Below are 23,576 nucleotides of genomic sequence, written 5' to 3' on the forward strand. Positions count from 1 at the left end.
GCAGTGGTCGGAGGCCCAGAACGGCGACACCGTACAGTGCCGCACTTCCGTCCCCTCTCCCACGTACAGGTGGTCGAGCCTCGAAGCGTCCCCCCTGGAGTTCCTCCAGGAGTTACCCTTTGCGTGCGGCTCGACCGACCTATACGCGTCTACCATCTGCGCACCTGCCATCACCCGGGCCAGCTCCCCCCCCGGGCACGTGTCGGGGTCGACGTTGAAGTCTCCCCCCACCACCAGCACCCGGCCGGTACAGAGCAGCGGTGCCAGAGCTCCGAAAAACCCCCGGCGCTCCCCTATCCTGCTGGGGGCATACACCCCTACAGCCCGGAACCTCAGCCCCCTCCACGTACCATCGGTGCATATCACCCTCCCCGGCACCACACTCAGGACCGCCGTCACAGCGAAGTCGTGGGAGCGGAAAAGGAGACCTACCCCGTCCCCTCTCCCAGTCCCCGCGCTCCATGCCGAGGGCCCCCACTGCCAGTCCTCCCCGAAACGCCGCCGGGTGTCCTCCGAGTCAATGTGGCACTCCTGCAGGAAAACAAGATCGAGTTTAGTGTCCCGCAGGCTCCCAAACACTGCCCTCCGCTTGTCCCCATTCTTCAGCCCCCGAACATTGAGGGTACCTACCTTCAGATCCGCCATGGGGAGGGGAGAAAAAGACCACCTAACCCCGCCCCTTGCTGGCCCTCCCGACTAGGGATCACACCCCGCCCCCGCCACCCCCACTCCCCACAACACTCACCTCCCTCCCAACCACTCACCCCCCACCCCTCCGCCGTGCACCAAACCCACCTCCCACCTACCCTCCCTCCGAGGGCCCCTAGAGGGCACTCCCTAACCCGTCCCTCCATCAGAATCGCGAGCTCTCGCCCTCCCCCTCCCGGGCCGCTTGGGCATCACCCTTGTCCAGTCTTCCCCCCCGTGTTCATCTCCCTGGCTGCTCTCGTCCGCGCTCAGAAGCAAGGGCGAAAGTTCCATGTCCCGGGAGGCCGCGGTGGCCGGGGGCTGGGTCCCCGTCCCTGGCGGCTGGGTGTCCCCAGCCCCGGAGAGCTCCACGGAGAGGAGGTCGAACTCACTCCCCACCGAGCTGCGAGGGCGTTTGGACTCCCTGTCCCGGTCGCCCCCCGCGTCCCCGGCGGGCCGGACCCTGGAAGGGCCCGGTGACGGTCCCGAGTCCATGTCCTCCATGCTGTCGGGGATGCCGTCCTCCGCCCAGTCCACAGGCTGCCGGGCACTGGGGAGGTCGAGGGCCTCCAGGGCCTCGGCCCAATTGAGGGGGGTCCAGACCCCGGAGTCAGGGTGCGCTCCCAGGGCGGGCTCGTCGGCGGTGTCCTCCGGGCCGGGCTGGGCCGCCGGATCTCCCGTGGCCGGGCCCTCCAGGGCCGCTCGGCCAGTCTCGGGTGGCGGGCGGGGAGCCGGGACCGGAGTGCTGGCTGCAGGCGAGTCCCGGCGCGGCGGAGGGTCGGAAGGACCCGCCGCATCCTCTGCCGGCTCTGCCGGACCGGCCGCCGGGCCGGGTGGGGGGCCGGCTAGAACGCCGGCAGCCTTGCTGGGTCCCGGGCGGTCTTCGGTACTGCCGGCCGTTGGCGCCGTCCGCTGCGGGCAGCCCCGGAAGAGGTGCTGGTCGCTCCCGCAGATGCTGCAGGCCTTAGGTGCCTCGCAGTCCGCCGCGGTGTGGCCGTCCTTCCCACAGAAGCGGCAGCGCAGTCCCGGGCACGCCTCCTTGGCGTGGCCCAGGCCTCCACATCGACGGCAGTACAGAGGCTGCCCCGGGTAGTGGAGGAAGCCGCGGTGGGGCCCGATGGCAAAGCTCCCCGGGGGGTGCAGGAAAGCCCCCGGGGCTGCCGGATCCGCCCGGAGCCGGACCTGGAACCGCCGCTTCCCGTTCCAAATGCCGTACCTTCCCCGAAGTCGCTCTCCCATTGACACGGCGCTGCAGTACCTGGCCAGGAAGGCGCGGATGATCCCGTCCTCCACGTACGGGTTGTAGAGGTGGACGGTGATAGGCACCTCTTCCAGGGCGAAGAGCGGGGAGAAGGTGATGCCCCGCAGCAGGTCGTGGTCTCGCAGTCGGCTGCACCCCTCGTAGAAGGCCGAGCAGTCCAGGTACGTGAAGAGGGTCACATCCAGAAAGCCGGCGCCAGAGAAGTCCTGCAGGCAGAAAATTTTGTTCTTTTCGATGCCCAGAAGTCCCTGCAGGACCCTCAGCACCAGCCAATCCCAGCCAAACCGGTCCCTCACGTCCTGAGGGGCGTCCTTAGCCAGTTCCACCCTGACGGTGTTCTTAAGCCGCACCACTCGGGCCGGCATGGTCGCCTCCTCTGCCATCCTGCTCTTTCAGCAAGTGCAGCCCGTCTTTAAAAAGACAGATACTACACTTGATCTTAGCCAAAAGGCCGAGAAGCGATAACCCGAATATCGCCACCTGGTTGCGGGGCCCTTCTTTTTACTATGTAGCTACTAAGCGGCGAAGCCAACAGATGTCCCACCCATTTAACGTCACCCTACTCTAGCCATTGTTCAAAGAGGTCTGTCTTTTACCATTATTCCTTACAAACTTTTTTTTTTTTTTTTTACTGTTTTCTTTTGTCATCATTCCTTCATAGTCTATTTTTTTATTGGGTTCACTTCAAAACACAAGCAGAAAAAAAAACAAGACAGATCACAGGAACTGACCATCCCCCGATCAATTCCAGCCCTCTTGAGCACTTAGCCAACGACCCAGTCGTTTCTTCTTTCTTTGCACCGCTGTAAGGAAGGTGCACCGCTCCTGGAGGTACTGCAATACCAGGTCGATGCGTGGAGCAGAAGGAGCAAGCTCCTGTTCTGGCTCCCTGTTCTAAAAATCCATTTAATATGTAGCCCTCATATAGAGGGCGTATCAGATATTAAACTGATAAGAACAGATTTTTTTTTTTTTGATTAATCCAGAGCTAGTCGCCTTCCCAGCCATGGCATTAATCAAGTGGGCTGCCTTAAAACAGCTCCCCACTGGGGATTGGCCGCAAAAGCAGCAGTATCCGTTCGTCCCCAAAAGAGGACATCTCGCCTGATCTTAGCCAAAAGGCAGAGAAGCGATAACCCGAATATCGCCACCTGGTTGCGGGGCCCTTCTTTTTACTATGTAGCTACTAAGCGGCGAAGCCAACAGATGTCCCACCCATTTAACGTCACCCTACTCTAGCCATTGTTCAAAGAGGTCTGTCTTTTACCATTATTCCTTACAAACTTTTTTTTTTTTTTTTTACTGTTTTCTTTTGTCATCATTCCTTCATAGTCTATTTTTTTATTATTATTATTATTATTATTATTATTATTTATTGATTCATTCATGTTTTCATTCTCTCTCTCTCTCTGTCTTTTTTTTTTTTTTTTTTTTTCCTTTGGTACTGAGATGAGCAGCTTCGCTAAAAGCAAAGCTTTCAAAAAATAAGCAATACTCGTCAACGTTCCCCTCCACGGAAATCTTTAGTAAAAGGCGAAAGATTTATACGTGAATGAAGAGAAACCCGAGCTATACCCGTAACCCACCAAACCCCTCCGAGGTCCAGAAAGGGCCGAGGCAGCTGGAGGAAGGCAGGGAGCAAGGGCAGATTGAGAGGGAAGACAACCTTCAACTTTTTTGTCTTCTCCTCCAGTTAAAACGCACGAGTCCTGATGACGTCACACCTGAGCGGGACGGTCGTCCTTGCCTAAAGAGCAGAAGGGGACACAAAAGAACACAAAGAGACAAGCCAAACAACATATCGAGTTAAAAAAAAAAAAAAGTTAAAAAAAAAAAAAAAAAAAAAAAAAAAAAAAAAGAACAAAAACGGAGGGAAAACGGAAAACGCGCGAAAAAGACCCTCCCCTGCCAGCGAGTACAGAATTAAATAAATAAATAAACAAACAGAAGAAGAAAACAACACAAGCATGCATGGGTTCACTTCAAAACACAAGCAGAAAAAAAAACAAGACAGATCACAGGAACTGACCATCCCCCGATCAATTCCAGCCCTCTTGAGCACTTAGCCAACGACCCAGTCGTTTCTTCTTTCTTTGCACCGCTGTAAGGAAGGTGCACCGCTCCTGGAGGTACTGCAATACCAGGTCGATGCGTGGAGCAGAAGGAGCAAGCTCCTGTTCTGGCTCCCTGTTCTAAAAATCCATTTAATATGTAGCCCTCATATAGAGGGCGTATCAGATATTAAACTGATAAGAACAGATTTTTTTTTTTTTTTTTTTTTTTTTTTTTGATTAATCCAGAGCTAGTCGCCTTCCCAGCCATGGCATTAATCAAGTGGGCTGCCTTAAAACAGCTCCCCACTGGGGATTGGCTGCAAATGCAGCAGTATCCGTTCGTCCCCAAAAGAGGACATCTCGCCTGATCTTAGCCAAAAGGCCGAGAAGCGATAACCCGAATATCGCCACCTGGTTGCGGGGCCCTTCTTTTTACTATGTAGCTACTAAGCGGCGAAGCCAACAGATGTCCCACCCATTTAACGTCACCCTACTCTAGCCATTGTTCAAAGAGGTCTGTCTTTTACCATTATTCCTTACAAACTTTTTTTTTTTTTTTTTACTGTTTTCTTTTGTCATCATTCCTTCATAGTCTATTTTTTTATTATTATTATTATTATTATTATTATTATTATTTATTGATTCATTCATGTTTTCATTCTCTCTCTCTCTCTGTCTTTTTTTTTTTTTTTTTTCCTTTGGTACTGAGATGAGCAGCTTCGCTAAAAGCAAAGCTTTCAAAAAATAAGCAATACTCGTCAACGTTCCCCTCCACGGAAATCTTTAGTAAAAGGCGAAAGATTTATACGTGAATGAAGAGAAACCCGAGCTATACCCGTAACCCACCAAACCCCTCCGAGGTCCAGAAAGGGCCGAGGCAGCTGGAGGAAGGCAGGGAGCAAGGGCAGATTGAGAGGGAAGACAACCTTCAACTTTTTTGTCTTCTCCTCCAGTTAAAACGCACGAGTCCTGATGACGTCACACCTGAGCGGGACGGTCGTCCTTGCCTAAAGAGCAGAAGGGGACACAAAAGAACACAAAGAGACAAGCCAAACAACATATCGAGTTAAAAAAAAAAAAAGTTAAAAAAAAAAAAAAAAAAAAAAAAAAAAAAAAGAACAAAAACGGAGGGAAAACGGAAAACGCGCGAAAAAGACCCTCCCCTGCCAGCGAGTACAGAATTAAATAAATAAATAAACAAACAGAAGAAGAAAACAACACAAGCATGCATGGGTTCACTTCAAAACACAAGCAGAAAAAAAAACAAGACAGATCACAGGAACTGACCATCCCCCGATCAATTCCAGCCCTCTTGAGCACTTAGCCAACGACCCAGTCGTTTCTTCTTTCTTTGCACCGCTGTAAGGAAGGTGCACCGCTCCTGGAGGTACTGCAATACCAGGTCGATGCGTGGAGCAGAAGGAGCAAGCTCCTGTTCTGGCTCCCTGTTCTAAAAATCCATTTAATATGTAGCCCTCATATAGAGGGCGTATCAGATATTAAACTGATAAGAACAGATTTTTTTTTTTTTTTTTTTTTTTTTTTTTTTTTTTTGATTAATCCAGTGCTAGTCGCCTTCCCAGCCATGGCATTAATCAAGTGTGCTGCCCAAAAACAGCTCCCCACTGGGGATTAGCCGCAAAAGCAGCAGTATCTGCCGTCCCCAAAAGAGGACATCTCGCCTGATCTTAGCCAAAAGGCCGAGAAGCGATAACCCGAATATCGCCACCTGGTTGCGGGGCCCTTCTTTTTACTATGTAGCTACTAAGCGGCGAAGCCAACAGATGTCCCACCCATTTAACGTCACCCTACTCTAGCCATTGTTCAAAGAGGTCTGTCTTTTACCATTATTCCTTACAAACTTTTTTTTTTTTTTTTTACTGTTTTCTTTTGTCATCATTCCTTCATAGTCTATTTTTTTATTATTATTATTATTATTATTATTATTATTTATTGATTCATTCATGTTTTCATTCTCTCTCTCTGTCTTTTTTTTTTTTTTTTTTTCCTTTGGTACTGAGATGAGCAGCTTCGCTAAAAGCAAAGCTTTCAAAAAATAAGCAATACTCGTCAACGTTCCCCTCCACGGAAATCTTTAGTAAAAGGCGAAAGATTTATACGTGAATGAAGAGAAACCCGAGCTATACCCGTAACCCACCAAACCCCTCCGAGGTCCAGAAAGGGCCGAGGCAGCTGGAGGAAGGCAGGGAGCAAGGGCAGATTGAGAGGGAAGACAACCTTCAACTTTTTTGTCTTCTCCTCCAGTTAAAACGCACGAGTCCTGATGACGTCACACCTGAGCGGGACGGTCGTCCTTGCCTAAAGAGCAGAAGGGGACACAAAAGAACACAAAGAGACAAGCCAAACAACATATCGAGTTAAAAAAAAAAAAAAGTTAAAAAAAAAAAAAAAAAAAAAAAAAAAAAAAAGAACAAAAACGGAGGGAAAACGGAAAACGTGCGAAAAAGACCCTCCCCTGCCAGCGAGTACAGAATTAAATAAATAAATAAACAAACAGAAGAAGAAAACAACACAAGCATGCATGGGTTCACTTCAAAACACAAGCAGAAAAAAAAACAAGACAGATCACAGGAACTGACCATCCCCCGATCAATTCCAGCCCTCTTGAGCACTTAGCCAACGACCCAGTCGTTTCTTCTTTCTTTGCACCGCTGTAAGGAAGGTGCACCGCTCCTGGAGGTACTGCAATACCAGGTCGATGCGTGGAGCAGAAGGAGCAAGCTCCTGTTCTGGCTCCCTGTTCTAAAAATCCATTTAATATGTAGCCCTCATATAGAGGGCGTATCAGATATTAAACTGATAAGAACAGATTTTTTTTTTTTTTGATTAATCCAGAGCTAGTCGCCTTCCCAGCCATGGCATTAATCAAGCGGGCTGCCTTAAAACAGCTCCCCACTGGGGATTGGCCGCAAAAGCAGCAGTATCCGTTCGTCCCCAAAAGAGGACATCTCGCCTGATCTTAGCCAAAAGGCCGAGAAGCGATAACCCGAATATCGCCACCTGGTTGCGGGGCCCTTCTTTTTACTATGTAGCTACTAAGCGGCGAAGCCAACAGATGTCCCACCCATTTAACGTCACCCTACTCTAGCCATTGTTCAAAGAGGTCTGTCTTTTACCATTATTCCTTACAAACTTTTTTTTTTTTTTTTTACTGTTTTCTTTTGTCATCATTCCTTCATAGTCTATTTTTTTATTATTATTATTATTATTATTATTATTATTTATTGATTCATTCATGTTTTCATTCTCTCTCTCTCTCTGTCTTTTTTTTTTTTTTTTTTTCCTTTGGTACTGAGATGAGCAGCTTCGCTAAAAGCAAAGCTTTCAAAAAATAAGCAATACTCGTCAACGTTCCCCTCCACGGAAATCTTTAGTAAAAGGCGAAAGATTTATACGTGAATGAAGAGAAACCCGAGCTATACCCGTAACCCACCAAACCCCTCCGAGGTCCAGAAAGGGCCGAGGCAGCTGGAGGAAGGCAGGGAGCAAGGGCAGATTGAGAGGGAAGACAACCTTCAACTTTTTTGTCTTCTCCTCCAGTTAAAACGCACGAGTCCTGATGACGTCACACCTGAGCGGGACGGTCGTCCTTGCCTAAAGAGCAGAAGGGGACACAAAAGAACACAAAGAGACAAGCCAAACAACATATCGAGTTAAAAAAAAAAAAAGTTAAAAAAAAAAAAAAAAAAAAAAAAAAAAAAAAGAACAAAAACGGAGGGAAAACGGAAAACGCGCGAAAAAGACCCTCCCCTGCCAGCGAGTACAGAATTAAATAAATAAATAAACAAACAGAAGAAGAAAACAACACAAGCATGCATGGGTTCACTTCAAAACACAAGCAGAAAAAAAAACAAGACAGATCACAGGAACTGACCATCCCCCGATCAATTCCAGCCCTCTTGAGCACTTAGCCAACGACCCAGTCGTTTCTTCTTTCTTTGCACCGCTGTAAGGAAGGTGCACCGCTCCTGGAGGTACTGCAATACCAGGTCGATGCGTGGAGCAGAAGGAGCAAGCTCCTGTTCTGGCTCCCTGTTCTAAAAATCCATTTAATATGTAGCCCTCATATAGAGGGCGTATCAGATATTAAACTGATAAGAACAGATTTTTTTTTTTTTTTTTTTTTTTTTTTTTTTTTTTGATTAATCCAGTGCTAGTCGCCTTCCCAGCCATGGCATTAATCAAGTGTGCTGCCCAAAAACAGCTCCCCACTGGGGATTAGCCGCAAAAGCAGCAGTATCTGCCGTCCCCAAAAGAGGACATCTCGCCTGATCTTAGCCAAAAGGCCGAGAAGCGATAACCCGAATATCGCCACCTGGTTGCGGGGCCCTTCTTTTTACTATGTAGCTACTAAGCGGCGAAGCCAACAGATGTCCCACCCATTTAACGTCACCCTACTCTAGCCATTGTTCAAAGAGGTCTGTCTTTTACCATTATTCCTTACAAACTTTTTTTTTTTTTTTTTACTGTTTTCTTTTGTCATCATTCCTTCATAGTCTATTTTTTTATTATTATTATTATTATTATTATTATTATTTATTGATTCATTCATGTTTTCATTCTCTCTCTCTGTCTTTTTTTTTTTTTTTTTTTCCTTTGGTACTGAGATGAGCAGCTTCGCTAAAAGCAAAGCTTTCAAAAAATAAGCAATACTCGTCAACGTTCCCCTCCACGGAAATCTTTAGTAAAAGGCGAAAGATTTATACGTGAATGAAGAGAAACCCGAGCTATACCCGTAACCCACCAAACCCCTCCGAGGTCCAGAAAGGGCCGAGGCAGCTGGAGGAAGGCAGGGAGCAAGGGCAGATTGAGAGGGAAGACAACCTTCAACTTTTTTGTCTTCTCCTCCAGTTAAAACGCACGAGTCCTGATGACGTCACACCTGAGCGGGACGGTCGTCCTTGCCTAAAGAGCAGAAGGGGACACAAAAGAACACAAAGAGACAAGCCAAACAACATATCGAGTTAAAAAAAAAAAAAAGTTAAAAAAAAAAAAAAAAAAAAAAAAAAAAAAAAGAACAAAAACGGAGGGAAAACGGAAAACGTGCGAAAAAGACCCTCCCCTGCCAGCGAGTACAGAATTAAATAAATAAATAAACAAACAGAAGAAGAAAACAACACAAGCATGCATGGGTTCACTTCAAAACACAAGCAGAAAAAAAAACAAGACAGATCACAGGAACTGACCATCCCCCGATCAATTCCAGCCCTCTTGAGCACTTAGCCAACGACCCAGTCGTTTCTTCTTTCTTTGCACCGCTGTAAGGAAGGTGCACCGCTCCTGGAGGTACTGCAATACCAGGTCGATGCGTGGAGCAGAAGGAGCAAGCTCCTGTTCTGGCTCCCTGTTCTAAAAATCCATTTAATATGTAGCCCTCATATAGAGGGCGTATCAGATATTAAACTGATAAGAACAGATTTTTTTTTTTTTTGATTAATCCAGAGCTAGTCGCCTTCCCAGCCATGGCATTAATCAAGCGGGCTGCCTTAAAACAGCTCCCCACTGGGGATTGGCCGCAAAAGCAGCAGTATCCGTTCGTCCCCAAAAGAGGACATCTCGCCTGATCTTAGCCAAAAGGCCGAGAAGCGATAACCCGAATATCGCCACCTGGTTGCGGGGCCCTTCTTTTTACTATGTAGCTACTAAGCGGCGAAGCCAACAGATGTCCCACCCATTTAACGTCACCCTACTCTAGCCATTGTTCAAAGAGGTCTGTCTTTTACCATTATTCCTTACAAACTTTTTTTTTTTTTTTTTACTGTTTTCTTTTGTCATCATTCCTTCATAGTCTATTTTTTTATTATTATTATTATTATTATTATTATTATTTATTGATTCATTCATGTTTTCATTCTCTCTCTCTCTCTGTCTTTTTTTTTTTTTTTTTTTCCTTTGGTACTGAGATGAGCAGCTTCGCTAAAAGCAAAGCTTTCAAAAAATAAGCAATACTCGTCAACGTTCCCCTCCACGGAAATCTTTAGTAAAAGGCGAAAGATTTATACGTGAATGAAGAGAAACCCGAGCTATACCCGTAACCCACCAAACCCCTCCGAGGTCCAGAAAGGGCCGAGGCAGCTGGAGGAAGGCAGGGAGCAAGGGCAGATTGAGAGGGAAGACAACCTTCAACTTTTTTGTCTTCTCCTCCAGTTAAAACGCACGAGTCCTGATGACGTCACACCTGAGCGGGACGGTCGTCCTTGCCTAAAGAGCAGAAGGGGACACAAAAGAACACAAAGAGACAAGCCAAACAACATATCGAGTTAAAAAAAAAAAAAGTTAAAAAAAAAAAAAAAAAAAAAAAAAAAAAAAGAACAAAAACGGAGGGAAAACGGAAAACGCGCGAAAAAGACCCTCCCCTGCCAGCGAGTACAGAATTAAATAAATAAATAAACAAACAGAAGAAGAAAACAACACAAGCATGCATGGGTTCACTTCAAAACACAAGCAGAAAAAAAAACAAGACAGATCACAGGAACTGACCATCCCCCGATCAATTCCAGCCCTCTTGAGCACTTAGCCAACGACCCAGTCGTTTCTTCTTTCTTTGCACCGCTGTAAGGAAGGTGCACCGCTCCTGGAGGTACTGCAATACCAGGTCGATGCGTGGAGCAGAAGGAGCAAGCTCCTGTTCTGGCTCCCTGTTCTAAAAATCCATTTAATATGTAGCCCTCATATAGAGGGCGTATCAGATATTAAACTGATAAGAACAGATACTACACTTGATCTTAGCCAAAAGGCCGAGAAGCGATAACCCGAATATCGCCACCTGGTTGCGGGGCCCTTCTTTTTACTATGTAGCTACTAAGCGGCGAAGCCAACAGATGTCCCACCCATTTAACGTCACCCTACTCTAGCCATTGTTCAAAGAGGTCTGTCTTTTACCATTATTCCTTACAAACTTTTTTTTTTTTTTTTTACTGTTTTCTTTTGTCATCATTCCTTCATAGTCTATTTTTTTATTATTATTATTATTATTATTATTATTATTATTATTTATTGATTCATTCATGTTTTCATTCTCTCTCTCTCTCTGTCTTTTTTTTTTTTTTTTTTTCCTTTGGTACTGAGATGAGCAGCTTCGCTAAAAGCAAAGCTTTCAAAAAATAAGCAATACTCGTCAACGTTCCCCTCCACGGAAATCTTTAGTAAAAGGCGAAAGATTTATACGTGAATGAAGAGAAACCCGAGCTATACCCGTAACCCACCAAACCCCTCCGAGGTCCAGAAAGGGCCGAGGCAGCTGGAGGAAGGCAGGGAGCAAGGGCAGATTGAGAGGGAAGACAACCTTCAACTTTTTTGTCTTCTCCTCCAGTTAAAACGCACGAGTCCTGATGACGTCACACCTGAGCGGGACGGTCGTCCTTGCCTAAAGAGCAGAAGGGGACACAAAAGAACACAAAGAGACAAGCCAAACAACATATCGAGTTAAAAAAAAAAAAAGTTAAAAAAAAAAAAAAAAAAAAAAAAAAAAAAAAGAACAAAAACGGAGGGAAAACGGAAAACGCGCGAAAAAGACCCTCCCCTGCCAGCGAGTACAGAATTAAATAAATAAATAAACAAACAGAAGAAGAAAACAACACAAGCATGCATGGGTTCACTTCAAAACACAAGCAGAAAAAAAAACAAGACAGATCACAGGAACTGACCATCCCCCGATCAATTCCAGCCCTCTTGAGCACTTAGCCAACGACCCAGTCGTTTCTTCTTTCTTTGCACCGCTGTAAGGAAGGTGCACCGCTCCTGGAGGTACTGCAATACCAGGTCGATGCGTGGAGCAGAAGGAGCAAGCTCCTGTTCTGGCTCCCTGTTCTAAAAATCCATTTAATATGTAGCCCTCATATAGAGGGCGTATCAGATATTAAACTGATAAGAACAGATTTTTTTTTTTTTTGATTAATCCAGAGCTAGTCGCCTTCCCAGCCATGGCATTAATCAAGTGGGCTGCCTTAAAACAGCTCCCCACTGGGGATTGGCCGCAAAAGCAGCAGTATCCGTTCGTCCCCAAAAGAGGACATCTCGCCTGATCTTAGCCAAAAGGCCGAGAAGCGATAACCCGAATATCGCCACCTGGTTGCGGGGCCCTTCTTTTTACTATGTAGCTACTAAGCGGCGAAGCCAACAGATGTCCCACCCATTTAACGTCACCCTACTCTAGCCATTGTTCAAAGAGGTCTGTCTTTTACCATTATTCCTTACAAACTTTTTTTTTTTTTTTTTACTGTTTTCTTTTGTCATCATTCCTTCATAGTCTATTTTTTTATTATTATTATTATTATTATTATTATTATTATTATTTATTGATTCATTCATGTTTTCATTCTCTCTCTCTCTCTCTGTCTTTTTTTTTTTTTTTTTTTCCTTTGGTACTGAGATGAGCAGCTTCGCTAAAAGCAAAGCTTTCAAAAAATAAGCAATACTCGTCAACGTTCCCCTCCACGGAAATCTTTAGTAAAAGGCGAAAGATTTATACGTGAATGAAGAGAAACCCGAGCTATACCCGTAACCCACCAAACCCCTCCGAGGTCCAGAAAGGGCCGAGGCAGCTGGAGGAAGGCAGGGAGCAAGGGCAGATTGAGAGGGAAGACAACCTTCAACTTTTTTGTCTTCTCCTCCAGTTAAAACGCACGAGTCCTGATGACGTCACACCTGAGCGGGACGGTCGTCCTTGCCTAAAGAGCAGAAGGGGACACAAAAGAACACAAAGAGACAAGCCAAACAACATATCGAGTTAAAAAAAAAAAAAAGTTAAAAAAAAAAAAAAAAAAAAAAAAAAAAAAGAACAAAAACGGAGGGAAAACGGAAAACGCGCGAAAAAGACCCTCCCCTGCCAGCGAGTACAGAATTAAATAAATAAATAAACAAACAGAAGAAGAAAACAACACAAGCATGCATGGGTTCACTTCAAAACACAAGCAGAAAAAAAAACAAGACAGATCACAGGAACTGACCATCCCCCGATCAATTCCAGCCCTCTTGAGCACTTAGCCAACGACCCAGTCGTTTCTTCTTTCTTTGCACCGCTGTAAGGAAGGTGCACCGCTCCTGGAGGTACTGCAATACCAGGTCGATGCGTGGAGCAGAAGGAGCAAGCTCCTGTTCTGGCTCCCTGTTCTAAAAATCCATTTAATATGTAGCCCTCATATAGAGGGCGTATCAGATATTAAACTGATAAGAACAGATTTTTTTTTTTTTTGATTAATCCAGAGCTAGTCGCCTTCCCAGCCATGGCATTAATCAAGTGGGCTGCCTTAAAACAGCTCCCCACTGGGGATTGGCCGCAAAAGCAGCAGTATCCGTTCGTCCCCAAAAGAGGACATCTCGCCTGATCTTAGCCAAAAGGCCGAGAAGCGATAACCCGAATATCGCCACCTGGTTGCGGGGCCCTTCTTTTTACTATGTAGCTACTAAGCGGCGAAGCCAACAGATGTCCCACCCATTTAACGTCACCCTACTCTAGCCATTGTTCAAAGAGGTCTGTCTTTTACCATTATTCCTTACAAACTTTTTTTTTTTTTTTTTACTGTTTTCTTTTGTCATCATTCCTTCATAGTCTATTTTTTTATTATTATTATTATTATTATTATTATTATTATTTATTGATTCATTCATGTTTTCATTCTCTCTCTCTCTCTGTCTTTTTTTTTTTTTTTTTTTCCTTTGGTACTGAGATGAGCAGCTTCGCTAAAAGCAAAGCTTTCAAAAAATAAGCAATACTCGTCAACGTTCCCCTCCACGGAAATCTTTAGTAAAAGGCGAAAGATTTATACGTGAATGAAGAGAAACCCGAGCTATACCCGTAACCCACCAAACCCCTCCGAGGTCCAGAAAGGGCCGAGGCAGCTGGAGGAAGGCAGGGAGCAAGGGCAGATTGAGAGGGAAGACAACCTTCAACTTTTTTGTCTTCTCCTCCAGTTAAAACGCACGAGTCCTGATGACGTCACACCTGAGCGGGACGGTCGTCCTTGCCTAAAGAGCAGAAGGGGACACAAAAGAACACAAAGAGACAAGCCAAACAACATATCGAGTTAAAAAAAAAAAAAGTTAAAAAAAAAAAAAAAAAAAAAAAAAAAAAAAAAGAACAAAAACGGAGGGAAAACGGAAAACGCGCGAAAAAGACCCTCCCCTGCCAGCGAGTACAGAATTAAATAAATAAATAAACAAACAGAAGAAGAAAACAACACAAGCATGCATGGGTTCACTTCAAAACACAAGCAGAAAAAAAAACAAGACAGATCACAGGAACTGACCATCCCCCGATCAATTCCAGCCCTCTTGAGCACTTAGCCAACGACCCAGTCGTTTCTTCTTTCTTTGCACCGCTGTAAGGAAGGTGCACCGCTCCTGGAGGTACTGCAATACCAGGTCGATGCGTGGAGCAGAAGGAGCAAGCTCCTGTTCTGGCTCCCTGTTCTAAAAATCCATTTAATATGTAGCCCTCATATAGAGGGCGTATCAGATATTAAACTGATAAGAACAGATTTTTTTTTTTTTTGATTAATCCAGAGCTAGTCGCCTTCCCAGCCATGGCATTAATCAAGTGGGCTGCCTTAAAACAGCTCCCCACTGGGGATTGGCCGCAAAAGCAGCAGTATCCGTTCGTCCCCAAAAGAGGACATCTCGCCTGATCTTAGCCAAAAGGCCGAGAAGCGATAACCCGAATATCGCCACCTGGTTGCGGGGCCCTTCTTTTTACTATGTAGCTACTAAGCGGCGAAGCCAACAGATGTCCCACCCATTTAACGTCACCCTACTCTAGCCATTGTTCAAAGAGGTCTGTCTTTTACCATTATTCCTTACAAACTTTTTTTTTTTTTTTTTACTGTTTTCTTTTGTCATCATTCCTTCATAGTCTATTTTTTTATTATTATTATTATTATTATTATTATTATTATTATTTATTGATTCATTCATGTTTTCATTCTCTCTCTCTCTCTGTCTTTTTTTTTTTTTTTTTTTTTCCTTTGGTACTGAGATGAGCAGCTTCGCTAAAAGCAAAGCTTTCAAAAAATAAGCAATACTCGTCAACGTTCCCCTCCACGGAAATCTTTAGTAAAAGGCGAAAGATTTATACGTGAATGAAGAGAAACCCGAGCTATACCCGTAACCCACCAAACCCCTCCGAGGTCCAGAAAGGGCCGAGGCAGCTGGAGGAAGGCAGGGAGCAAGGGCAGATTGAGAGGGAAGACAACCTTCAACTTTTTTGTCTTCTCCTCCAGTTAAAACGCACGAGTCCTGATGACGTCACACCTGAGCGGGACGGTCGTCCTTGCCTAAAGAGCAGAAGGGGACACAAAAGAACACAAAGAGACAAGCCAAACAACATATCGAGTTAAAAAAAAAAAAAAGTTAAAAAAAAAAAAAAAAAAAAAAAAAAAAAAAAGAACAAAAACGGAGGGAAAACGGAAAACGCGCGAAAAAGACCCTCCCCTGCCAGCGAGTACAGAATTAAATAAATAAATAAACAAACAGAAGAAGAAAACAACACAAGCATGCATGGGTTCACTTCAAAACACAAGCAGAAAAAAAAACAAGACAGATCACAGGAACTGACCATCCCCCGATCAATTCCAGCCCTCTTGAGCACTTAGCCAACGACCCAGTCGTTTCTTCTTTCTTTGCACCGCTGTAAGGAAGGTGCACCGCTCCTGGAGGTACTGCAATACCAGGTCGATGCGTGGAGCAGAAGGAGCAAGCTCCTGTTCTGGCTCCCTGTTCTAAAAATCCATTTAATATGTAGCCCTCATATAGAGGGCGTATCAGATATTAAACTGATAAGAACAGATTTTTTTTTTTTTTGATTAATCCAGAGCTAGTCGCCTTCCCAGCCATGGCATTAATCAAGTGGGCTGCCTTAAAACAGCTCCCCACTGGGGATTGGCCGCAAAAGCAGCAGTATCCGTTCGTCCCCAAAAGAGGACATCTCGCCTGATCTTAGCCAAAAGGCCGAGAAGCGATAACCCGAATATCGCCACCTGGTTGCGGGGCCCTTCTTTTTACTATGTAGCTACTAAGCGGCGAAGCCAACAGATGTCCCACCCATTTAACGTCACCCTACTCTAGCCATTGTTCAAAGAGGTCTGTCTTTTACCATTATTCCTTACAAACTTTTTTTTTTTTTTTTTACTGTTTTCTTTTGTCATCATTCCTTCATAGTCTATTTTTTTATTATTATTATTATTATTATTATTATTATTTATTGATTCATTCATGTTTTCATTCTCTCTCTCTCTCTGTCTTTTTTTTTTTTTTTTTTTCCTTTGGTACTGAGATGAGCAGCTTCGCTAAAAGCAAAGCTTTCAAAAAATAAGCAATACTCGTCAACGTTCCCCTCCACGGAAATCTTTAGTAAAAGGCGAAAGATTTATACGTGAATGAAGAGAAACCCGAGCTATACCCGTAACCCACCAAACCCCTCCGAGGTCCAGAAAGGGCCGAGGCAGCTGGAGGAAGGCAGGGAGCAAGGGCAGATTGAGAGGGAAGACAACCTTCAACTTTTTTGTCTTCTCCTCCAGTTAAAACGCACGAGTCCTGATGACGTCACACCTGAGCGGGACGGTCGTCCTTGCCTAAAGAGCAGAAGGGGACACAAAAGAACACAAAGAGACAAGCCAAACAACATATCGAGTTAAAAAAAAAAAAAGTTAAAAAAAAAAAAAAAAAAAAAAAAAAAAAAAAGAACAAAAACGGAGGGAAAACGGAAAATGCGCGAAAAAGACCCTCCCCTGCCAGCGAGTACAGAATTAAATAAATAAATAAACAAACAGAAGAAGAAAACAACACAAGCATGCATGGGTTCACTTCAAAACACAAGCAGAAAAAAAAACAAGACAGATCACAGGAACTGACCATCCCCCGATCAATTCCAGCCCTCTTGAGCACTTAGCCAACGACCCAGTCGTTTCTTCTTTCTTTGCACCGCTGTAAGGAAGGTGCACCGCTCCTGGAGGTACTGCAATACCAGGTCGATGCGTGGAGCAGAAGGAGCAAGCTCCTGTTCTGGCTCCCTGTTCTAAAAATCCATTTAATATGTAGCCCTCATATAGAGGGCGTATCAGATATTAAACTGATAAGAACAGATTTTTTTTTTTTTTGATTAATCCAGAGCTAGTCGCCTTCCCAGCCATGGCATTAATCAAGTGGGCTGCCTTAAAACAGCTCCCCACTGGGGATTGGCCGCAAAAGCAGCAGTATCCGTTCGTCCCCAAAAGAGGACATCTCGCCTGATCTTAGCCAAAAGGCCGAGAAGCGATAACCCGAATATCGCCACCTGGTTGCGGGGCCCTTCTTTTTACTATGTAGCTACTAAGCGGCGAAGCCAACAGATGTCCCACCCATTTAACGTCACCCTACTCTAGCCATTGTTCAAAGAGGTCTGTCTTTTACCATTATTCCTTACAAACTTTTTTTTTTTTTTTTTACTGTTTTCTTTTGTCATCATTCCTTCATAGTCTATTTTTTTATTATTATTATTATTATTATTATTATTATTTATTGATTCATTCATGTTTTCATTCTCTCTCTCTCTCTGTCTTTTTTTTTTTTTTTTTTTCCTTTGGTACTGAGATGAGCAGCTTCGCTAAAAGCAAAGCTTTCAAAAAATAAGCAATACTCGTCAACGTTCCCCTCCACGGAAATCTTTAGTAAAAGGCGAAAGATTTATACGTGAATGAAGAGAAACCCGAGCTATACCCGTAACCCACCAAACCCCTCCGAGGTCCAGAAAGGGCCGAGGCAGCTGGAGGAAGGCAGGGAGCAAGGGCAGATTGAGAGGGAAGACAACCTTCAACTTTTTTGTCTTCTCCTCCAGTTAAAACGCACGAGTCCTGATGACGTCACACCTGAGCGGGACGGTCGTCCTTGCCTAAAGAGCAGAAGGGGACACAAAAGAACACAAAGAGACAAGCCAAACAACATATCGAGTTAAAAAAAAAAAAAAAAAAAAAAAAAAAAAAAAGAACAAAAACGGAGGGAAAACGGAAAACGCGCGAAAAAGACCCTCCCCTGCCAGCGAGTACAGAATTAAATAAATAAATAAACAAACAGAAGAAGAAAACAACACAAGCATGCATGGGTTCACTTCAAAACACAAGCAGAAAAAAAAACAAGACAGATCACAGGAACTGACCATCCCCCGATCAATTCCAGCCCTCTTGAGCACTTAGCCAACGACCCAGTCGTTTCTTCTTTCTTTGCACCGCTGTAAGGAAGGTGCACCGCTCCTGGAGGTACTGCAATACCAGGTCGATGCGTGGAGCAGAAGGAGCAAGCTCCTGTTCTGGCTCCCTGTTCTAAAAATCCATTTAATATGTAGCCCTCATATAGAGGGCGTATCAGATATTAAACTGATAAGAACAGATACTACACTTGATCTTAGCCAAAAGGCCGAGAAGCGATAACCCGAATATCGCCACCTGGTTGCGGGGCCCTTCTTTTTACTATGTAGCTACTAAGCGGCGAAGCCAACAGATGTCCCACCCATTTAACGTCACCCTACTCTAGCCATTGTTCAAAGAGGTCTGTCTTTTACCATTATTCCTTACAAACTTTTTTTTTTTTTTTTTACTGTTTTCTTTTGTCATCATTCCTTCATAGTCTATTTTTTTATTATTATTATTATTATTATTATTATTATTATTATTTATTGATTCATTCATGTTTTCATTCTCTCTCTCTCTCTGTCTTTTTTTTTTTTTTTTTTTCCTTTGGTACTGAGATGAGCAGCTTCGCTAAAAGCAAAGCTTTCAAAAAATAAGCAATACTCGTCAACGTTCCCCTCCACGGAAATCTTTAGTAAAAGGCGAAAGATTTATACGTGAATGAAGAGAAACCCGAGCTATACCCGTAACCCACCAAACCCCTCCGAGGTCCAGAAAGGGCCGAGGCAGCTGGAGGAAGGCAGGGAGCAAGGGCAGATTGAGAGGGAAGACAACCTTCAACTTTTTTGTCTTCTCCTCCAGTTAAAACGCACGAGTCCTGATGACGTCACACCTGAGCGGGACGGTCGTCCTTGCCTAAAGAGCAGAAGGGGACACAAAAGAACACAAAGAGACAAGCCAAACAACATATCGAGTTAAAAAAAAAAAAAAGTTAAAAAAAAAAAAAAAAAAAAAAAAAAAAAGAACAAAAACGGAGGGAAAACGGAAAACGCGCGAAAAAGACCCTCCCCTGCCAGCGAGTACAGAATTAAATAAATAAATAAACAAACAGAAGAAGAAAACAACACAAGCATGCATGGGTTCACTTCAAAACACAAGCAGAAAAAAAAACAAGACAGATCACAGGAACTGACCATCCCCCGATCAATTCCAGCCCTCTTGAGCACTTAGCCAACGACCCAGTCGTTTCTTCTTTCTTTGCACCGCTGTAAGGAAGGTGCACCGCTCCTGGAGGTACTGCAATACCAGGTCGATGCGTGGAGCAGAAGGAGCAAGCTCCTGTTCTGGCTCCCTGTTCTAAAAATCCATTTAATATGTAGCCCTCATATAGAGGGCGTATCAGATATTAAACTGATAAGAACAGATACTACACTTGATCTTAGCCAAAAGGCCGAGAAGCGATAACCCGAATATCGCCACCTGGTTGCGGGGCCCTTCTTTTTACTATGTAGCTACTAAGCGGCGAAGCCAACAGATGTCCCACCCATTTAACGTCACCCTACTCTAGCCATTGTTCAAAGAGGTCTGTCTTTTACCATTATTCCTTACAAACTTTTTTTTTTTTTTTTTACTGTTTTCTTTTGTCATCATTCCTTCATAGTCTATTTTTTTATTATTATTATTATTATTATTATTATTTATTGATTCATTCATGTTTTCATTCTCTCTCTCTCTCTGTCTTTTTTTTTTTTTTTTTTTTCCTTTGGTACTGAGATGAGCAGCTTCGCTAAAAGCAAAGCTTTCAAAAAATAAGCAATACTCGTCAACGTTCCCCTCCACGGAAATCTTTAGTAAAAGGCGAAAGATTTATACGTGAATGAAGAGAAACCCGAGCTATACCCGTAACCCACCAAACCCCTCCGAGGTCCAGAAAGGGCCGAGGCAGCTGGAGGAAGGCAGGGAGCAAGGGCAGATTGAGAGGGAAGACAACCTTCAACTTTTTTGTCTTCTCCTCCAGTTAAAACGCACGAGTCCTGATGACGTCACACCTGAGCGGGACGGTCGTCCTTGCCTAAAGAGCAGAAGGGGACACAAAAGAACACAAAGAGACAAGCCAAACAACATATCGAGTTAAAAAAAAAAAAAAGTTAAAAAAAAAAAAAAAAAAAAAAAAAAAAAAAAGAACAAAAACGGAGGGAAAACGGAAAACGCGCGAAAAAGACCCTCCCCTGCCAGCGAGTACAGAATTAAATAAATAAATAAACAAACAGAAGAAGAAAACAACACAAGCATGCATGGGTTCACTTCAAAACACAAGCAGAAAAAAAAACAAGACAGATCACAGGAACTGACCATCCCCCGATCAATTCCAGCCCTCTTGAGCACTTAGCCAACGACCCAGTCGTTTCTTCTTTCTTTGCACCGCTGTAAGGAAGGTGCACCGCTCCTGGAGGTACTGCAATACCAGGTCGATGCGTGGAGCAGAAGGAGCAAGCTCCTGTTCTGGCTCCCTGTTCTAAAAATCCATTTAATATGTAGCCCTCATATAGAGGGCGTATCAGATATTAAACTGATAAGAACAGATTTTTTCTTTCGAAAAGTTTTTATTGTCACCATACATTTTTTCTTTAAAAGCCAAGTAAAAACATTTTTGCATAAAAGCCAAGTACACAACATTTACATATATTTTAAAACAAATCATCAGTCAAAACAAATATTCATTTCATTCCATTTAAAATACGTTTTCATTACGTTTTAAAACCATAGTTTCCCCTCCCCATGTCTTTATTAAATTCCATAAATCCCATTGTTGAAAAAAATAAAAAAAATAAAAAAAGGTACAATAAGATAAAAAACACCCTCACAAAACTGACTGTTTTTTTTGTTTTGTTTTGTTTTGTTTTGTTGTTTTACATTGTTGTTATTTTCTTTGTTTGTGTGTGTGTGCGTGTTTTGGGAACGGGAGTCCAGTGCAAGTCCATGTTTTAAAAGTTCGTGAAAACCAGTTTAAAAGGAATCGCAATAGTCCATAAAATCGGTTAAAATTGTTCTTTGTGCAAAACCGGGGTGAGCCCATAACAAGCAGGCTCCACTCCGCTCCTCAGAAGAGACGCCTCTGTCGTTTTTGGGCTCAGCGGAGAACCTCCCCTGTGCCCGCTGCTCCTTTTACTGTGTCCGTGTTAACGGGGTGCATCTACGGGAGCCAGGCGCCGTGGTGGTCTGGACCCCCCTGCGTGAGACCCCGGCCCCCTCCTCCGAATGTCGCCGTGCGGTGTCCCCTGCAGCGAAGATGTTACCAGCGCCGACAGTGCGTGCAGGGGCACCGTCACGCGCTTCCCCACCAGCAGGTTGCGGGAGGTCCAAATGGCGGCCTTCACGTGATTCAGGGTGGACCAGAGCGCTGCAAAGTCGGCTGCTGGTATCTTGTCGAGGCCCTGGCCCACCCCGTTTACCGCTAGCCGGTAAAACGTGGGCTGGACCTCCCCTGCTGGCAGGCACGGGCATTGCAGGGGGCCGGTTAAGGCCCACAGGTCCCTCGCCACGCTGCACTCCCAGAGCACATGCCGCACGGTCTCGGGCTCGCCACACCCTGGCCGCGGGCAGATGGGGTTCCTCGCCATGCCCCGGGAGTGCATCACGGCCCTGACCGGGAGGATCTCATGGGCAGCCATCCACGACAGGTCCTTATGCTTGTTCTGAAGAGCGGGGTGGGCGGCGTTCCTCCAAACTTGTTTGGCCTCACCGAGTGTGAGGCCGGGAACTGGGCTCACCTCCTCCCGGTCCTGCACAAGAGAAACAAGAGACTTGGCATTAGTTAAAATGGTGACATCCTCTTTGTCTAAAAAAAACTTGTTTAAAAACTTTCTAATAAAATCATATTCAAAGGGTAGGGTAAAAGAGACTGGGGTCGTAAGATCAGGTTTTAAAATCTTTAGACTTTGCAAGTACGACCCCATCCAGAACCTCGCCATCACCGCCGTCTTGTTCTGTCTGGAGGGGTCTGTCGCATACTTCACGTGCAAAGCAGCGAACTTGCTTCCTAAAAACAGGTGGGGGTCTGGGAGCCCCTTCCCTCCATTCTCCTTTCTCTTTTTAACCTCCGTCCTCCTCAGTCGCTCCCACTTGGACCCCCACAGGAAGTAAAATATCGCCCGGTCTAGACTCAAAAGAAATCGTCTCGGGGGACTAAAAACAGAACACAATAATAAAAGCAAGGGTAAAATCACGGCTTTAATGATTAAAATCTTGCCCTCCATCGTCAACTGTCTTAGTCCCCAGAATCCCAATCTCTGCCTGACCCTAGCTAAAGCGTCAGTCCAGTTGCCCCGTCCACCACCCTCTTTGTCGAATTTAAGTCCTAAAATTTTTATATCATTTACTTTAAAATCAACGTCCAGGTTCAAGTCGATGTTCCCTCTAGGCCCAAAGAGCTGGGCCTCGGACTTGCTCCTATTGAGCTTAGCGCCCGAGGCCCTTCCAAACCAGTCAGTCACGTCCAATGCTCTTTGGACCGATAAAAAGTCAGAACATAAAAGCGTGACGTCGTCCATAAAAAGTGTGCAGGTCGCCGTCAGTCCACCTGGTAGGTCTAGTCCTTTGATCCATCTATCCTTTCTCAAGATCTGCGCCAGCGGCTCTATACATGCCACGTACAGAAGCGGAGATAACGAACACCCTTGGCGAACGCCAGAGCGTACACTGATCGCTTTTGTGAGATGCCCATTTACACGGATTTTGCTGCTGATATTTTTGTAAAGCAGCCCCACCCACTTAATGAACCTCCCTGGGAACCCCATTTTTTGCAGTACCTGAAACAGGTACTGGTGCGAGACCCGATCAAAAGCTTTCTCAAAATCTAAATTTAGAACTATCAGTCGAATGTTTCTGTCTCTCGCAAAACAGATGACGTCTCTAACCAACACTAGGCTGTCTGTGATCTTCCTTCCGGGCACGGCGCAGGCTTGATCCGGGTGGATCACGTCCTCTAAAACCAAAGACATACGTCTGGATAAAATCTTACTAAAGAGTTTACAATCAAAGTTTAAAAGGGTAATCGGTCGCCAGTTTCTTAAGTCGGTCTTGTCGCCCTTCTTATAAAGTAAGCTAACTATACCTGTTCTAAAACTGTCTGGAAGTCGGTCAAGGTTTTCAAATTCGTTAAAAACAGTCAAAACGTCAGTTACTAAAATGTCCCAAAAGGTCAAATAAAATTCCACGGGGAGTCCATCCTCTCCCGGGCACTTACCTTTTTTAAAACCTTTAAGACATTTAAAAGCTTCTTCACCTGTAAAATCACTTGTTAAAACATCCTGACTGCTAATAGTTTTGTCTAAAAAATCTAAAACCTCCTTCATTGTCTCAGGGTGTACTCTCTTTTCTTTATATAACTCTTCATAAAATTCTTCTGTCAATCTTAAAATCCCTCCCGTTGTTTTTTCTTCCCTCTCATCTTTTGTT

General features: G+C 44.7%; 25 non-coding genes and 5 pseudogenes across 25 annotated transcripts; all 30 read right to left on the bottom strand.

Moving 5' to 3' along the window:
- Positions 1-2,342: 2,342 nt before the first annotated feature.
- Positions 2,343-2,411, bottom strand: LOC125802676 (U2 spliceosomal RNA; annotated as a pseudogene).
- Positions 2,412-2,757: 346 nt separating this feature from the next.
- On the bottom strand, positions 2,758-2,940 carry LOC125802592 (U2 spliceosomal RNA). The gene has a single exon (XR_007439699.1). It is a non-coding gene; the product is annotated as a U2 spliceosomal RNA (small nuclear RNA).
- A 463-nt stretch (positions 2,941-3,403) lies between these two features.
- Positions 3,404-3,520, bottom strand: LOC125802715 (U5 spliceosomal RNA). The gene has a single exon (XR_007439765.1). It is a non-coding gene; the product is annotated as a U5 spliceosomal RNA (small nuclear RNA).
- Positions 3,521-4,055: 535 nt separating this feature from the next.
- LOC125802625 (U2 spliceosomal RNA) lies at positions 4,056-4,226 on the bottom strand (annotated as a pseudogene).
- A 491-nt stretch (positions 4,227-4,717) lies between these two features.
- Positions 4,718-4,834, bottom strand: LOC125802716 (U5 spliceosomal RNA). The gene has a single exon (XR_007439766.1). It is a non-coding gene; the product is annotated as a U5 spliceosomal RNA (small nuclear RNA).
- Positions 4,835-5,367: 533 nt separating this feature from the next.
- On the bottom strand, positions 5,368-5,573 carry LOC125802622 (U2 spliceosomal RNA; annotated as a pseudogene).
- A 456-nt stretch (positions 5,574-6,029) lies between these two features.
- LOC125802717 (U5 spliceosomal RNA) lies at positions 6,030-6,146 on the bottom strand. The gene has a single exon (XR_007439767.1). It is a non-coding gene; the product is annotated as a U5 spliceosomal RNA (small nuclear RNA).
- A 534-nt stretch (positions 6,147-6,680) lies between these two features.
- LOC125802594 (U2 spliceosomal RNA) lies at positions 6,681-6,864 on the bottom strand. Its single transcript, XR_007439701.1, has one exon. It is a non-coding gene; the product is annotated as a U2 spliceosomal RNA (small nuclear RNA).
- A 461-nt stretch (positions 6,865-7,325) lies between these two features.
- Positions 7,326-7,442, bottom strand: LOC125802718 (U5 spliceosomal RNA). Its single transcript, XR_007439768.1, has one exon. It is a non-coding gene; the product is annotated as a U5 spliceosomal RNA (small nuclear RNA).
- A 533-nt stretch (positions 7,443-7,975) lies between these two features.
- On the bottom strand, positions 7,976-8,146 carry LOC125802624 (U2 spliceosomal RNA; annotated as a pseudogene).
- A 490-nt stretch (positions 8,147-8,636) lies between these two features.
- On the bottom strand, positions 8,637-8,753 carry LOC125802720 (U5 spliceosomal RNA). The gene has a single exon (XR_007439770.1). It is a non-coding gene; the product is annotated as a U5 spliceosomal RNA (small nuclear RNA).
- A 534-nt stretch (positions 8,754-9,287) lies between these two features.
- LOC125802595 (U2 spliceosomal RNA) lies at positions 9,288-9,471 on the bottom strand. The gene has a single exon (XR_007439702.1). It is a non-coding gene; the product is annotated as a U2 spliceosomal RNA (small nuclear RNA).
- A 461-nt stretch (positions 9,472-9,932) lies between these two features.
- LOC125802721 (U5 spliceosomal RNA) lies at positions 9,933-10,049 on the bottom strand. The gene has a single exon (XR_007439771.1). It is a non-coding gene; the product is annotated as a U5 spliceosomal RNA (small nuclear RNA).
- Positions 10,050-10,581: 532 nt separating this feature from the next.
- On the bottom strand, positions 10,582-10,772 carry LOC125802553 (U2 spliceosomal RNA). The gene has a single exon (XR_007439680.1). It is a non-coding gene; the product is annotated as a U2 spliceosomal RNA (small nuclear RNA).
- Positions 10,773-11,097: 325 nt separating this feature from the next.
- Positions 11,098-11,214, bottom strand: LOC125802722 (U5 spliceosomal RNA). Its single transcript, XR_007439772.1, has one exon. It is a non-coding gene; the product is annotated as a U5 spliceosomal RNA (small nuclear RNA).
- Positions 11,215-11,747: 533 nt separating this feature from the next.
- On the bottom strand, positions 11,748-11,931 carry LOC125802596 (U2 spliceosomal RNA). The gene has a single exon (XR_007439703.1). It is a non-coding gene; the product is annotated as a U2 spliceosomal RNA (small nuclear RNA).
- Positions 11,932-12,400: 469 nt separating this feature from the next.
- Positions 12,401-12,517, bottom strand: LOC125802723 (U5 spliceosomal RNA). Its single transcript, XR_007439773.1, has one exon. It is a non-coding gene; the product is annotated as a U5 spliceosomal RNA (small nuclear RNA).
- Positions 12,518-13,049: 532 nt separating this feature from the next.
- Positions 13,050-13,233, bottom strand: LOC125802598 (U2 spliceosomal RNA). Its single transcript, XR_007439705.1, has one exon. It is a non-coding gene; the product is annotated as a U2 spliceosomal RNA (small nuclear RNA).
- A 464-nt stretch (positions 13,234-13,697) lies between these two features.
- Positions 13,698-13,814, bottom strand: LOC125802724 (U5 spliceosomal RNA). Its single transcript, XR_007439774.1, has one exon. It is a non-coding gene; the product is annotated as a U5 spliceosomal RNA (small nuclear RNA).
- Positions 13,815-14,348: 534 nt separating this feature from the next.
- LOC125802599 (U2 spliceosomal RNA) lies at positions 14,349-14,532 on the bottom strand. The gene has a single exon (XR_007439706.1). It is a non-coding gene; the product is annotated as a U2 spliceosomal RNA (small nuclear RNA).
- A 469-nt stretch (positions 14,533-15,001) lies between these two features.
- Positions 15,002-15,118, bottom strand: LOC125802725 (U5 spliceosomal RNA). The gene has a single exon (XR_007439775.1). It is a non-coding gene; the product is annotated as a U5 spliceosomal RNA (small nuclear RNA).
- A 534-nt stretch (positions 15,119-15,652) lies between these two features.
- LOC125802600 (U2 spliceosomal RNA) lies at positions 15,653-15,836 on the bottom strand. Its single transcript, XR_007439707.1, has one exon. It is a non-coding gene; the product is annotated as a U2 spliceosomal RNA (small nuclear RNA).
- A 461-nt stretch (positions 15,837-16,297) lies between these two features.
- On the bottom strand, positions 16,298-16,414 carry LOC125802726 (U5 spliceosomal RNA). The gene has a single exon (XR_007439776.1). It is a non-coding gene; the product is annotated as a U5 spliceosomal RNA (small nuclear RNA).
- Positions 16,415-16,947: 533 nt separating this feature from the next.
- LOC125802601 (U2 spliceosomal RNA) lies at positions 16,948-17,131 on the bottom strand. The gene has a single exon (XR_007439708.1). It is a non-coding gene; the product is annotated as a U2 spliceosomal RNA (small nuclear RNA).
- Positions 17,132-17,592: 461 nt separating this feature from the next.
- Positions 17,593-17,709, bottom strand: LOC125802727 (U5 spliceosomal RNA). The gene has a single exon (XR_007439777.1). It is a non-coding gene; the product is annotated as a U5 spliceosomal RNA (small nuclear RNA).
- Positions 17,710-18,226: 517 nt separating this feature from the next.
- LOC125802564 (U2 spliceosomal RNA) lies at positions 18,227-18,417 on the bottom strand. Its single transcript, XR_007439691.1, has one exon. It is a non-coding gene; the product is annotated as a U2 spliceosomal RNA (small nuclear RNA).
- Positions 18,418-18,742: 325 nt separating this feature from the next.
- On the bottom strand, positions 18,743-18,859 carry LOC125802728 (U5 spliceosomal RNA). Its single transcript, XR_007439778.1, has one exon. It is a non-coding gene; the product is annotated as a U5 spliceosomal RNA (small nuclear RNA).
- Positions 18,860-19,390: 531 nt separating this feature from the next.
- On the bottom strand, positions 19,391-19,581 carry LOC125802575 (U2 spliceosomal RNA). The gene has a single exon (XR_007439696.1). It is a non-coding gene; the product is annotated as a U2 spliceosomal RNA (small nuclear RNA).
- A 317-nt stretch (positions 19,582-19,898) lies between these two features.
- On the bottom strand, positions 19,899-20,015 carry LOC125802729 (U5 spliceosomal RNA). The gene has a single exon (XR_007439779.1). It is a non-coding gene; the product is annotated as a U5 spliceosomal RNA (small nuclear RNA).
- A 534-nt stretch (positions 20,016-20,549) lies between these two features.
- LOC125802589 (U2 spliceosomal RNA) lies at positions 20,550-20,723 on the bottom strand (annotated as a pseudogene).
- Between the last annotated feature and the right edge of the window lie 2,853 nt (positions 20,724-23,576).

This window comes from Astyanax mexicanus, chromosome 6, assembly GCF_023375975.1.
Source record: "Astyanax mexicanus isolate ESR-SI-001 chromosome 6, AstMex3_surface, whole genome shotgun sequence".
Taxonomy (NCBI): Eukaryota; Metazoa; Chordata; class Actinopteri; order Characiformes; family Acestrorhamphidae; genus Astyanax; species Astyanax mexicanus.